At 36.6% G+C, this 15,554-nt stretch overlaps 1 protein-coding gene across 2 annotated transcripts in view; it reads right to left on the bottom strand.

The window, feature by feature from the left end:
• The window catches only part of lingo3a (leucine rich repeat and Ig domain containing 3a), a 42,194-nt gene extending 30,363 nt beyond the window's left edge, over window positions 1-11,831 (bottom strand). Inside the window, exon 1 of one of the 2 annotated variants that reach the window (XM_079807936.1) lies at window positions 11,401-11,831. The gene's annotated coding sequence lies outside the window, so the exon portion shown is untranslated. The remainder of the gene's footprint in view (window positions 1-11,400) is intronic. The other variant, XM_079807937.1, reaches the window with a different exon arrangement.
• Between the last annotated feature and the right edge of the window lie 3,723 nt (window positions 11,832-15,554).

Genomic DNA, 15,554 nt, shown 5'->3' with positions numbered 1-15,554 from the left:
GAGTAGTAATAGTTTGAGAATAGTTATATTTTGTGAACGAAAGTCAAAATTATTCAAATAAAGTAGTAATATCTGAGAAGTGAAAATAATGACAATAAAATGAGCAATATTTTGAGAAAAGTCAAAATATAGTGATATTTTGAGAATAAAGCGGAAATTATGAGTAATAATATTTTGAGAATAGTAATATTTTGTGAGCAAAAGTCATAATTATAAAATATAGAAATACTTTGAGGATAAAGTGAAAATTATGAGAATGAAGGTGTAACATTGGAGAATATAAATATTTTTGAAGAAAAGTCAAAAATATGAAAATAAAGTAATATTTTGAGAATAAAGTAAAAATTATGAAAATAAAGTTGTAATATTTTGAGAAAGTGAAAATTATGAGAATAAAGGAGCGATATTTTGAGTTACGAGTAGTATCTTGAGAATAGTAATGTTTTGTGAACAAAAATCTAAATCATAAAACAAATATTTTGAGAAAAGTGAAAACTATGAGAATAAAGCAGTTATATTTTGAGAATAAAGAGAAAATTATGAGAATAAAGCAGTAATATTTTGAGAAAAGTAGTAATATTTTGAGAATAAAGTGAAAATTATGAGAATAAAGGAGCGATATTTTGAGTTACGAGTAGTATCTTGAGAATAGTAATGTTTTGTGAACAAAAATCTAAATTATAAAACAAATATTTTGAGAAAAGTGAAAATTATGAGAATAAAGCAGTAATATTTTGAGAATAAAGAGAAAATTATGAGAATAAAGCAGTTATATTTTGAGAAAAGTAGTAATATTTTGAGAATAAAGTGAAAATTATGAGAATAAAGGAGCGATATTTTGAGTTACGAGTAGTATCTTGAGAATAGTAATGTTTTGTGAACAAAAATCTAAATTATAAAACAAATATTTTCAGAATAAAGTGAAAATTATGAGAATAAAGCAGTAATATTTTGAGAATAAAGAGAAAATTATGAGAATAAAGTAGTAATATTTTGAGAAAAGTAGTAATATTTTGAGATTAAAGTGAAAATTATGAGAATAAAGCAGTAATATTTTGAGAAAAGTAGTAATATTTTGAGAATAAAGTGAAAATTATGGGAATAAAGCAGTAATATTTTGAGAAAAGTAGTAATATTTTGAGAATAAAGAGAAAATTATGAGAATAAAGTAGTAATATTTTGAGTAGTAATATTTTTAGAATAAAGTGAAAATTATGAGAATAAAGCAGTAATATTTTGAGAAAAGTAGTAATATTTTGAGAATAAAGTGAAAATTATGAGAATAAAGTAGTAATATTTTGAGAAAAGTAGTAATATTTTGAGAATAAAGTGAAAATTATGAGAATAAAGCAGTAATATTTTGAGAATAAAGTGAAAATTATGAGAATAAAGCAGTAATATTTTGAGAAAAGTAGTAATATTTTGAGAATAAAGTGAAAATTATGAGAATAAAGCAGTAATATTTTGAGAAAAGTAGTATTATTTTGAGAATAAAGTGAAAATTATGAGAATAAAGCAGTAATATTTTGAGAATAAAGAGACAATTATGAGAATAAAGTAGTAATATTTTGAAAAAAAAGTAGTAATATTTTGAGAATAAAGTGAAAATTATGAGAATAAAGCAGTAATATTTTGAGAAAAGTAGTAATATTTTGAGAATAAAGTGAAAATGATGGGATTGACAGCAATGTCGAGAATAGTCAAAAAGATGTAATATAAAGTAGTTATTTTTAAAAATGTCAAAATGAGAGTATTATGAGAGTAAAAGTCGTAGCATTACGAAATTTACTTTGTGAAATCAAATGAATTAACGGTCAACCACAATCTGGTTACACAAAGAAAATCGAAATCTACAGAGACGGAAACAAAGTGAGAATTCGCATTTGCTGCCACATGTGGCTCTATGATCACAACGGGTTTTCCATTATAGCTGAATAATTCATCAATGCCTGGCAACATGCCTGAGATGTTCAAGCTTGCCTGTACTTTCTATTTTAAGTCACATGAGAAACTCATGGCAGGTCCTCTGAAGTCCCATCAGCACTGTCTATCTGAATTCAGCCTTGCCTAGATGGATGCATCGACATGGGGGTCATTATATTGCCTCCTCGAGGCCCTCCGAATGACACACTGGCACAGGAAGGTAAAGGTACGGAGGGTGTCGCACATGAAGATAAGATCCGCCCACCTTGGATGCTGTTGCTCGGGTCAGACTAGCTTTGAACCGTAGCTGTGCAGGCATCCCGTCCATCACCGATACACAAAATCAATTGCCTCTAGTCGTTCTTTCTACATCCTTCATCCGTTTGACAACTAGTAAAACGACATCTGGCAAACTCTCTACAGAGCGGATCCATTTATTTCCACAAGGCACAAGAGATTTTTTTTGGACGCCGCCCCAGTACTGCTTGCTGAATGCCAGCGTGAAGACACCTTGATATGCTGTGTAAACAAACTCTCTAATGGTGTGTAGAATTGGAGCGTCATTACAAAATCTATCTGATGAAATGATCCAGGTCTTCCTGACAGCTACCGCAGGAGACGGGAAGCAAAGGGGTGCGGGTTGAAACCGATCTCTCTCTCACCATCTGTCGCCATATTGTCAAGAACGATCCAATAAAGGAACGTGAACAATTAAACCATCCTTGGGGAACGGGCTGTTTTGCTCACGATCGACATCAAAGCCTCTTCAAGTCCAAAAGTTTCTGAAACAACTATGGCACAGTTTCGTCTACAGAGAAAAGCCAAACGATCAACCAGGGCTGTTTGCACTGAGGAGACAGGCAGTGAAGCTTCAAAAAAACGGAAAAACTGGGACGAAAAAATATTTAAAAACCTACTAAATACTTGATGAAGCCGTGTGCAAACTGTTTTTGTTTCTAAAGCAGTACTGTCCAACGGTTTCAAAGAGAGGCAGCTTCATGTTAAAATAATATTGTAATAAAAAACTAACTCTTCCACCACTCCCCACCCACCAAAAAATCTATGAAAATGAAAAAAGAATCTAATGTTAAAAGAAAAAAGAGAATAAGGTAGCAATATGTTAAATTGAAATTGAGAATATTTTTTTGTATTTTGTGAACATTTAAAATAATGAAAATACAGTAATGTTGTGAGTGAAATAAATACAGTGAAAAAAGTTTAAAAAAAAAATCATGTTTTGAGGGAAAAATTTCAAACTTTGGAGAACAAAGTAATAAATTATCAATATTTGTGAATAGTCAACATTGAGAATAAAGTAGCAATATTTTTGTGAATCAAGTTGAAATTGAGAATATTTTTTAATATTTTTGGAGTATTTAAAATAATGAAAATATAGTTGTGAGTGAAATAAAATAAAAAAGTGAAAAATAAAGTGAAACTTTAATCACGTTTTGAAGAAAATCGTCAAATTTGGAAGAACAAAGTAATAAATTATAAATATTTTGTGAGTAAATTCAATTATTTGAGAATAAAGTAGCAATATTTTGTGAATAAAGTTGAAGAATTGAGAATATTGTTTAATATTTTGTGAATATTTAAAATAATTAAAATATATTAATATTGTGAGTGAAATAAATAAAGTGGAAAAACAATAAAGTGAAAATTATGAGAATAAAATCACGCTTTGAGGAAAAACGTCAAAGTTTGGAGAACAAAGTAATAAATTATCAATATTTTGTGAGTAAATTCAACATAGAGAATAGAGTAGCATAAAGTTGAAATTGAGAATTTTTTTTCTATGAATATTTAAACTAATTAAAACATTCTGAGTGAAATAAAGTGAAAATTATGAGAATAAAGGAGTCATAATTTGAGAATAGTAAAATTTTGAAAATAAAGTCAATATATGAGTAATATTTTAAAGGCGCAATATAAATTTTTTAAAGTGAAAATGATGGGATTGACAGCAATATTTTGAGAAAAAGTGTCAAAATTAGGAGAAGCAGAATGTTGAAAAACTAGCAATACATGAACAATATTCAAAATTATGTAAATAGTTTTTTTGAGAAAGGTCAAAATGGTGAATAAAGACATCATAGGATTAATAACCACTTGAATCCCATAATTTGAACTTTCTTAAAACATTTCTAACATCATCTCACAATGCTACGACTTCATTCTTGAAACTGCCATAAAAGTTGTGCAGTTTCAGTTGCTTTTAACTCAGAAACCATGCAAAAGTCAAACAAATTAACCTTCTACCAAACTTCCAATGTTACACAAAAACGACGGCACTACAAATTCACGTCCTGCCATTATCGCACTCATTCCTCCGGCGAATGGATATGAATTATATGCTGAAGCGACACCAGGCTAAACGGCTTTCTCTGCTTCCGTCTCAGCCAGAGAAATTGGCTGATGAAATGAGTCATGACTTTAATGCAGAACAGAGGGGAGATAGAAGTCTTTAAATTGATACTATGAGTCTCAAGCGTGAAAATGAGCGGAATAGAGTTATTAGTCTCTATCCATCATTACCCTTCATGACACCGTTACGCTCCGTGTGCGACTGTTGTCAGGCTGAAACTTTGAAAACGTGGCCTTAATATGTCATCGCTCGGGATTTATCACATATGGCCAATTGTAGAGCGCAATGAATAATTGATTAAACGTCAACATTGAAGCGGTCAGGAAACGTCTATTAATGCCATCTAGCTTGAGATATCTGCCTCTTGTGTAACCTGTGGGTGGACTTCCAACCCAGAGGGGCTATTTTGGGGACTAACATTTAAAAAATTAATCAACCTCCATCTGCCAGCAACCGATGAGTGGAAATTAAGGGGACGGCTTATCGAATACCTTCCCATCAAATCAATCTCATCTTGATAGAAGAGGACAAACAGCTTTAGGGCTTGTTTGATGCGTAGGATGTTAATCCAATTACATAATTAAAGAGCTGGCAGAAATAAAGGCCCAATGCAGGGCGACACCGAAGACATGCAACCTGAGCCTCACCCCGAACATTAGAAAGTAGCCAAGGGCGGTGAAAAGGTAATTCTAGTCCATGACTGAGCAGAGGAAAAGCGCCGTCCTCTGAACGTCATGAATCCGTCATGTTAAAAGCGGAGTTATCGGGAAAAGCATTACGTGCGTCACATTTCACCACAGTGCGATTAAGCGGAACAGGCTGGCCTGCCTCAAGCAATAACAGCGACTACAACAACATAAAAAGGACAATTACAGTGAGCGCTGCCAGTACAGAGTGAACCAGGGAACATTGTTATACACTAGTATTCTTGTGTAACATGTAAATACCATAACACATGAATTTAGCACGATAGTACTTTCTTCTGTGAAACACAAAAGGAGACATTTAAAGGGGTCCTATTATGCCCTTTTACAAAGTCTTGATTTTGTTTTTGGGGTGAATTAGAATATGCTTTCATGCTTGATTGTTCAAAAAACATTATTTTTCACATATTTTACATTATTACAGCACCTCTCTTCCCAGTCTGGCTCGAATGCGCCATTTAGTTCCAGTTTCAATGAAGCCCCTCCTTTAGAAATACAAAATGTGCTGTGATTGGTTAGCTGGACCAGTGTGTTGCGATTGGCAACACATTTTCGGAAAATGTCCCGCCCCTTAACATAACCGCAAGCTCTACTCAAATAGTAAATATTAAGGATGGCGTCTTTTTCAAACCAATTCAAGCCTGATTCAGAACGTACAGAACGGATTTCACAAGACGTTCCAGAGTGGTTTGTTTTTAATTAATTTCTTTTACATTTTAGATACGATGTTATACAAGCCTGACAAGCCAGACCCACATCAAGATGTTGGGTCTGGGAACACACCATTGGCAGGGCTCAATCCGAGGGGCGGGATAAACGGTTGTCTTTCAAATTTTCAAAGAAAAGCTTAACTCAAAGTCTTCCAGAGTCGCAGCCAAAGGTGATTCGAAAGACCGCTGCTCGCCAGCTTCTTTGTTTACAAGTAGCACGTGGAACCGTCGCAACTCTGCCGTCATTATGTTAAGCCCGCCCACCGACTCTATACACAATGTGATTGGCCTGACCAGAGTTTGGTTTTTCCAGCTCGCAAGCCAACGGAGAGTTGCTAGACGCCCTGGCTGCAAATTAGATTTGCTGCTGCTAGGGTGCGTCTATTTGTCGGAAAACTATGGTAATACAAACAGTAATCGCAAAACCAAGGTTAATTTTCCTAAGGGCCGGTGGACTGTCTTACAAAAGCTACATTAAACACTATATCAACGCTAATGTTGGCTAGCAGACGAGCGGAGGCAAAGCTTTGCTCTTTGTTTACATCGCAGCAACAAAAAACTTATAATTGGAACTGTTAATAGAAAACACAATTACAAATAATAAGACATGCTTACAAGTTGTGTAAGATTATCCCGACAAAGTGGGAACTGCTCCATTTTAGGAGAAGCTTTTGTGCGTAGCCTGCATTGTACGCTCTTAGGTTCTGGAAGCTGTTCTCCGTAAAGTGTGCAGCACACAGATAAGCGTTGGCTTGCGTTCAGGAACAGTGTTTAAAAACAAATGAGTTTTGGAAACGGGGTGGGAAAAAAAAGTGTCTCTTTGACATCGCAACAACCAGGCCTCGCACCGTTTTGTAGTCCAAACGAGTCGTATGTTGTAGTTCTTTGAAAGTGGATTCTGTTAATTACAATATCTCCCTTTGGAGTGGACGTTGAGCTTTGTAACCTTGCAGATCTTCTTTATGCTCAAACAGCAACATGTAAACACCTTTGTACTACCATTGGTCCGTGGCGATTACATAATAGGTAGGTGTGGCTTTGAGGCTCCGCCTTCTTTCACGCTGAAATCTTTTCCGCTTCATTTCTTTTGTTCAGTCGGTCGAGGTCAGACATCCGCGAGTGAAAACATGAACACACTGGAGAGCTGCTTTATAGTAGAAAATTAAAGTTGTACTTCTAATGAAACGAGACACTGACACTGTTTCTCATGTTTCTCACGGTAAATCTGCTTGATTTTAAGCGAACTATTGTATAACGCTACACAAATAAATGTGATGTGGCTACTAGCGCCGTGTAAACATATCCACGTTGCTATGATGACGCTTTTCTTATGCTTTATTAAAAAATGCTTGCTGCTTTCTCAATTTTATTGTGTTTATTTTGTTATCGAGAGGAAAGCGTGCAGCTCATATTGACATATTCATCATAACCGTCACTCTCAGCAATCTGGGCGGAGTCAGATGTTCACTAACAGTAGGATTTCGAACTTTGGTTTACCCTTAAGCGAAAAACGAAAAAGAACTTCAACGTGAGTATATCGGGGCCAAAATTGAGAATAAAATTGTAATGTTCAGAAATAAATGTTTTAATGTGTTGAGCATAAAGTGAAAATTGTGTGAATAATATCAATATTTTGAGGAAAAATATAATGTCTGAAAGCATCAATCCCATTCATTGCAGCTGCATGGAAAAGGGCAACCGCAACATTCTTCCAAACATTTTCTTTTGTGCTCCTCGAGAAAAGTCACACATGTTTGGAACAACATTAGGGTAACTAAGTGGGAAATGATGAACTAATCTTTTTAATCTGGAGACTGAGTTTGAAAAGCCTCACATGCAGTGACCTTTGACCAGCAATTTACATGCAAACCATAACATACTCGTCATATGCGCTGCATGTAAAATCTCGTTTTGTTGTACCCCATCGGGAGCCTCAGATATGCAAAATAAAGCCTTGTTCCAAGGCAATGAATAAAACATTAACGATTCAAAACTGCTTTTGTCCCCTTTTCAAGATTTTTTTAAAGGGTCCAATTACTGTACTTTGGCTTGAAGTAGGACCAGTCCTGCGATGAGGGATCTTGAGCTCATTAAATGTGATAGCAAAGAAACTCGGCGGAAACTTACAAGAGCTCAAATGGAGAACACAAGTGACTGGAAAAATAACATTAATGGGGTCTTAAGAAGTATGTGCATTACTAAAGTCACCATGAAGTCAAAATTGAGCATTCATATTTTATTGCAGTATTTATTTTAAATTATTTATCCATGCGCATAATTTTTCTAAACTCATGTGCCATGAGTTTAAAACAACCATCCAAACACTTCCTGATGGACAAAATCAAGTCCCTCCCTACATTTTTTCTTGTCCGAGAAGCCATTTCACTCAGATATACGTCACAATAGAGAAGAAAAGACGATCACAACTTGGACAGGAAGGTGATTATTCCTTCCCAGCTGCAAGCCTGATCTTTATTATACTGATCCGAACACAACAGCCGCGATGTCTGTTCCTCCTCCTCCACTGCCCACACGCAGAGTGATCCTCTCTGCTCATCATGCTTTCATCAGGAGCTCTGCGTATAAAGGCAACAATGAAACCTTATGCTGCTGATCCAGTTAAGACAGAGCTTGTCACTTACAGTAAGAGGGGGCTGAATAACCCAAGTTCAATAATGCCTTCCAAAATGAAATTGCCTCACACATTTTATTGCCATCAAAGTTTACGTTCAATATGGTTTTGATGTTTGAGCTTTGAGCAGGGACACTATAATGAAAAAATGATGCCTGAATAGAGACACACAACAGACGAGTTCTCAAGATGAGAATAAAGACACTTGGTGCTTTCAAATCATGTGGTATAGAGATGGCATTTACTTGCTGCACGCACACAAACAGCACTGCAATGTCATAATTACGAGTGGGAGACTCAAAATGGAGGACACAATGGATGCAAAGTTGGTAAGTTTGTTGAAATGTACAAAATTATTACTTTTTTCCAAATAGGATAGTATTATACAATTACGATAGATTGATCTAATCTAAGATGATTTAAAAAGCCTGTGTTTTTCGTCATCTTGCACTGACCAAAGTGATTTGAATGCACCTGACATCATAAGGTGCATTCACGTCAAGTCATAATTACTGTAATGATTCTGAACTGTAAAAAGCCTTCAAGTGCTTGTGTAACGGACGTAGGCCAGTAAGAGCTGTGTGTGTAAACCTCACTCCCCTGGCCTCAAGTTAGAGGTTGCGGTCCTTAGAGTCCCTGTTAGCATACCCGCCTCCTACACCGGAGACCTCAGTTCGCATCCCGCTTAGAGCAGGTTGAGTAGGACTGGTTATATTTGGTGCCGTGACCCGGATGGGAGTGAGGTTTAGAGGGGTGAGTGTAACGGACGTAGGCCAGTAAGAGATGTGCATGTAAACCTCACTACCCTGGCATCAAGCTAGAGGCTGCGGTCCTTAGAGACCTTGTTAGCATACCGCCTCCTACGCTGGAGACCCTGGTTCGAATCCCTCTCAGGGCAGGTCGAGTAGGACCGGTGACATTTGGTGCCGTGACCCGGATGAGAGTGAGGTTGAGGGGGGTGAGTGTAACATAAGCCAGTAAGAGATGTGCATGTAAACCTCACTCTCCTGGCCTCAAGCTAGAGGCTGCGGTCCTTAGAGACCTTGTTAGCATGCCGCCTCCTACGCCGGAGACCCCAGTTCAAATCCCGCTTAGAGCAGGTCGAGTCGGACCGGTTACATTTGGTGCCTTGACCCGGATGAGAGTGAGGTTTAGGGGGGTGAGTGTAACGTAAGCCAGTAAGAGCTGTGCGTGTAAACCTCCCTCCCCTGGCCTCAAGAGGTGCACTAGTGACTGATGTTAGTGGCTGCAGTCTTTAGTGTCCTTGTTAAAGAGCCCGGCTCCTACATCAGAGACACCGGTTCGAATTCTGCTCGGAGCAGGTCAAGTAGGACCAGTTACATTTGTAGAACTTGTAATTACAATGTGTAAACTCGTAATTGTCTGAGAGCTACGATTTGTACTTGGACCACTGCAGATTTAAGGTGTGCTCGACTTGAAGTGGCGCTGTGCAGACCGATCGGTGTATGACATCGCAAAGTACCGCAAGATCGATTCGAAAGCATACAGAGCTTTATTTACGGTAATTACGACATGGCGTGAACGCAGAAATAATCATGACTTCCTGACTCGTACATGTGAACTTCCCAGGAAGACTTGAACACACCAACTGTTAATGGTACAAGCTCATATTGCATTTGTACTTTGTAGTACAAAAGAATTATAGGATAATAAAGGTAAAATTCACACAAAAATGAAAATTGTCATTATTTACTTGCGCTCTAGTTGTTCCAAATCCGTTTGCTGGGAAATTTTCGCACAAAAATGTACGTATCTTTCTATATGAGTGTTTACACTAACCACAAGACCCAAAGTTGTTCACTTGACTCATGAACTACACTTTAAATCTTTTAAAGTTATACAGGTTTATATGAGGAACAGATGCCAATTTACAACACTATTCACTGATATTCGTGCCATTTTTTGGTTGCGACATGTGCGAATCAATATCAGTATCAGTAGTTTTATTTATATCTTCATGGCAAAAACTGAATTACAAAAATACAAAAGTTATATATGTACAATAAAAATAAAAACGAAGCAAACAGAAAAACACAGCAATTAATAGTATACAAGAAGTCCTTAAGTGAGCTTACTTCATAAAAAAAAAATTCTACTTGCATTAAAACCGGGACAGTCCAATAAAATATGTTTGTGCGAACCAGTACGTTTTTGCCATTAATGACAACAAAACTTCCACGATGTCATGGTGTGCTATTTTTTTAATATAACAATAACCGTGAATGACATTTCAGTTATTAGTGAATAATGACTGTTCCTCACACAAAGCTATCACAGAATGCGTTTTTGTATTTCTCCATAAAACGTTCAATGGACATTTTTAACCATTGTGCTCATGCAACTTCAACTTTTAAAAAATGCATCAAGAATACATTTCACTCCCCTGCGTCTCACGTTTCTTTGAACTGACCCTTGTGCTGTTTTTTTGTCCTCTTGGGCAGATGTGGTCACTATAACCTTAATGCTCAAGCTAAGCTTAGATCAACCTATAAAAAATACAGGAATTGAGCTGATTCGTTCAGTGTGAATCAGCCCTTGTGGCGTTTTAAGTCGTTTTTGGACAGAAGTGGTCACTATAAACGGAAAAGTGCTACATATCAACTCTAAGACATCTTCTGTTATACCGTTCCACAGAAGAATGTAACATGGGTTTGTAAGCAGCATAAATGTGAGTAAATGTCATTTTTAAACAAACCATTCCTTTAAAACCACCTTGAAGAGGACGTCCAAAGAAGACGGACCAGCCGTAATTAAATGACGAGGCTCGTTATTTGCATGCATAAACACCACAGAGGTAATTAAGCTGGACGCAGGCTGAATTATTGCATTAGATTGGATATAAATGCTTTTGAAGCTCCTGAAGCAATAGCAACTGCTTTAAATGAACAATACGGTATCCGCCGGGTCCTTGTCAACCCAACGGCAAAGATGACAAGTTACAGGTCTGACTTCCCAAATAAGCTCCCTATATTTAAGCCCTAATTACAGGAGTGCCAATTTGCCACACTAAACGGCCCCTTTGGAGAAGATGAAAGTGCTCACCCAGAACTTGACAGGTTGAAGGTCCACATCAGCCAGCCCTGTCAGCTTGGCGTACGCGTCTATCCTCGGTTTCGGCTGTCCCTCTCAGCTTCGGCGTGGGGGCTGTGCACAGCTGCTTGGGTTGAGTCGCCCAATTAAGCTTGCAGATGCTCCTGACTGCAGCATAAGATTCCAAGATCCCAACCGGATCGTCCCTCTTCTCGCCAATGGATCGTTCTTTTGTCTTCTACTGTTGCCAGCCAGAAGTCATTAGGTTCTCCATACACATTGCTCCAGTGACAGTAGGGAGGATGTGTGGCTTTCTGCACAAGTGTGTGAGGGAAAAGAGAGAGAGTGTGTGTGTGAGTGTATCAGGCGGGATGAGTCGTACTCTGTGAAGCGGTGATATGTGAGCGAGCCTGTCTCTCTTCTACTCTCCACTACGGCTGTATGGCTTCAAAACTCACACTGCCAGCGAACTGATCGCTTAGGGACCGTCTCGAAAGTGCAAACTAACTGAAAACAATCAAGAGCAATCCACTAGAAACAGATCCACTTGGCGTCCCTCGGGGTGACACCTAAAGGACTCAGTGGGTCTTGCAAAAAGTTCACTGTGAATTGACTCTTCTGTTCTGGCTAGTTTTGTTTGTTATATTTTCATACTCACCCTTGACTTCACAACTCAGTCCCTCACCGAAAGCTCCCCATGTCCACGAGGGCTTGAATACTCAAGCATAGACAGGCAGCTGGAATTGTATAATTTTAGCAGACATGTGACCCTCTTAATGCGCAATCCTTTCATCTTTTGTCCTGTTTTCAGTTTTCATCTGTTTACCTCCGGAGACCCCTCAGCAGGAGGTTAGTGGAGGCTGAGAGAAAGAGACAAGAAAGAAATAGAGAGTGATGGCATTTTATCAATGTTGAGTCACAGCGTATGGAAAACCATAGATATACAAAATTCTTCATAATTAACCATTCAAAATGATAAAAATACAACAATATATATATGACATAAAAAGTCAAAATTGAGAATGTCATAATAATGACTTGATATGTACAGTCATAATTATAGTAAAAACATAATGTCATAAATTACATCTGGATTTGTCATAATAATTGACTTTTGATTTATAGAATTGATTTATTTGTGACTGTCATAATTACTGTCACTTTTGACTGAGAAATTAAATTATGAGATACGTCGAAATGGAGATGCTACGTATAATTATGAGAAGCAAGAGATAAGTTGTAATCAAATATGGTAGTCAACAAATATGAATTCATTTTAATCAAACAATTATGATGTAGTATCATATTTTTGTTTATCTGTAAGTACTTTACAATAAGGTTTCATTAATTAACACTTGTAAACTACATAGTTAACATGAATTAAGAATGAACAATAATTCTACAGCATGTATTAATCTAAATGAATGTTAATTGCAACATTTACTAATACATTATTAAAATCAAAAGTTTTGTTTGTTAACATTAGTTAATGCATGGTGAAATAAACTAACATGAACAAACAATGAACGGCTGATTTTTATTAACTAACATTAACAAAGATTAATAAATACTGTAACAAATGTTTTGTTCATTGTTAGTTATATGTTAACTAATGAACCTTAATGTAAAGAGTTACCGTTAATCTCAATTTTGACTTCTCATAGTAATGACTTTTTCCATCTAATAATTATGGCCTTTTTATGTCCTTATTACTATTTACCAAGGCATTTTTATAGAGTGGAAATGGGCGTTCATAGTAGCTAGCTACAAGTAAAGATATTCCAAAACTCTTACCACTGCAGCTGCTCAAAATAACAGCAAAGTATTTTTATTGGTGAAGGACACATGCACTGGACTATAACTGAGATGCCCTTCATCCCTGTTCTCTATCTTGCTGTCCTAAATAGTATAAGAGATAACAATTCAATTTAAAATCATAACATGCTGAAAAAATACACTAAAAGCCTTACAATTTAGTTTTAGGATAGCTTATTTTAAAGCTATATAGTTCACAATTATTCAAAAGTTGTCAGTACGTTTTTTTTTTAAAACAAATTAATACTTTTATTCCGCAAGGATGCATTGAACTGATTAAGTAAAAAGTAAAAACATTTAGCCTATAATGTTACAAAAGACACAACTATACGCCGTTCTCTTGAATTTTCCATTCTGTAAATCCTGAAAAATATCTCTCTACAAAAATATTATGCAGCACAAATGTATTCAACATTGATCATAATGAGAAATGTTTTTTGAGCAGCAAATCATCATATTAGAATGATTTCTGAAGGATCATGTGACACCGAAGACTGGAATAATGAATCAAATATATTCAAGAAGAAACTGTTATTTTAATGTTATTTTACAATATTACCGTTTTTTACTGTATTTTTTTATTAAATAAATGCAGACCTGGTTAGCATAAGTGACTTCTTTCAAAAACATTTTCCAAGAAACCTTACTGCCCCTTGACTACATAACTAGTCTATCCAGAATACTGCATTGAGACACCTTGGATTCCCCTAAAAAATGTGGCACCTTCTCTAAAAACAGCCAAGATAACAATACACACATCGCAATGCTTTCTCTGCTCCTAATGGCCTCAGCCAGCCTTAGATGTGGGTGTTTGAAACGTACTTCAACACCCTCACAAACTCAGCTTGAGCTTTAAACCTTTAAGATGGCTTCGTTTGAGTGGCAGCTGTGAAAAATGGTTAAGAGAACAGTGAAGAGACGGGGGAATTCTGGGGCAACAGAAAAAAAACATCCTTTGTCTTCTTTTTCAAGGAAGAAGAAGAAGAAAAAAAAGACTGACTGACCTTTCCAAGATCTGGAAGTGAGTGCGTCACACTTTATTTGAAGCAACAAACCCTGGTGGAGGGCGGCAAAAGGGCACCTGGAGGTGTTTGAGCTTGGTCCGGTGAGACCATCTGCATTACTGAGAACAGTGAGAACAGCCTGCAAGCAAAATAAAGTTATGATAGGGACTCTGGATGTGGCGAAGGCAATGGGTCTTCCCATGGCACTTGGAGGAGGTCACCTTGACGCGTGTGTGTTTTCCCTCCGGGTGCTAAACCTTGTTAAAATGCTTTCAAGGTGGCCACAGAACATTGTGAAGCTGAGTAACATTAGCACGTTTTCCAGCCTGTCAGGATGCTAACCGTGCGCGATGCTAGATGGCTTGTTGCATATGGTGGCCATTGCACTGGGTAATCAGAGTCGCTAGGGGGCTAACTGTGTGTTAATTAACCTTAATTATAAAGAGATAATGTAATTCCAGTCAGAAGCTATTGAACTAGCTAATCATAACTTAAAGTAGTTAAACGACAAATGATAAAATAGTTAGCTACACAAATCAAACAAAGTAGCTAACTGCATTGAATATATAAAAATAAAAAACAGATAACTTACTACAAAAATGAGGTAGCTGTGCAGGTGTTAGCTTGTTAGCATGTAGCTTGTTACTGTATTCAGCTATAGGCTACCTTTTTTTAGCTACTGTCAAGCTACCAAAAAATTAGTTTAAACAATCTTCTTTCAGACTAATACAATCAGAGTGATATTATAAAATGTCCTGGGCTAATCCAAGCTTTATAATGGCAGCTCAAAATTTTGAAGCCTAAAAAAGTGCATCCATCCATAATAAATGTACTCCATACGGCCCCGGGGGGTTAATAAAGGCCTTCTTAAGTGAATCGATGGGTTTGTGTAAGGAAAAATATCCATATTTAAAACTTTATAAAGTAAAATATCTAGCTACCGCCAGACCGCCTTTTGCATTCAACTTATGAAGAAAGCTTTTTTCTTAAGTTGAATACGGAAGGAGGTCTGGAGGAAGCTAGATATTTTACTTTATAAAGTTTTAAATATGGATATTTTTCCTTACACAAACCTATCGTTTATGAGATAGTTCAAGGGATAGTTCACCCAAAAATGAAAATTCTGTCGTCATTTATTTACCATCAAGTTGTTCCAAACCTGTATGAGGTTCTTTGTTCTGATGGACACAAAAGAAGATATTTTGAAGAAAGTTTGTAACCAAGCAGATAGAGCAACCATTCTTCAAAATATCTTTCGTGTTCAGCAGAAAAAAATTAACTCATACAGGTTTGGAACAACTCGAGGGTGAGTAAATGATGACAGAATTTTCATTTTTGAGTGAACTA

Source organism: Gobio gobio, assembly GCF_949357685.1.
Source record: "Gobio gobio genome assembly, chromosome: 24".
Lineage (NCBI taxonomy): Eukaryota > Metazoa > Chordata > Actinopteri > Cypriniformes > Gobionidae > Gobio > Gobio gobio.
This window is presented reverse-complemented; position numbering and strand designations above follow the sequence as displayed.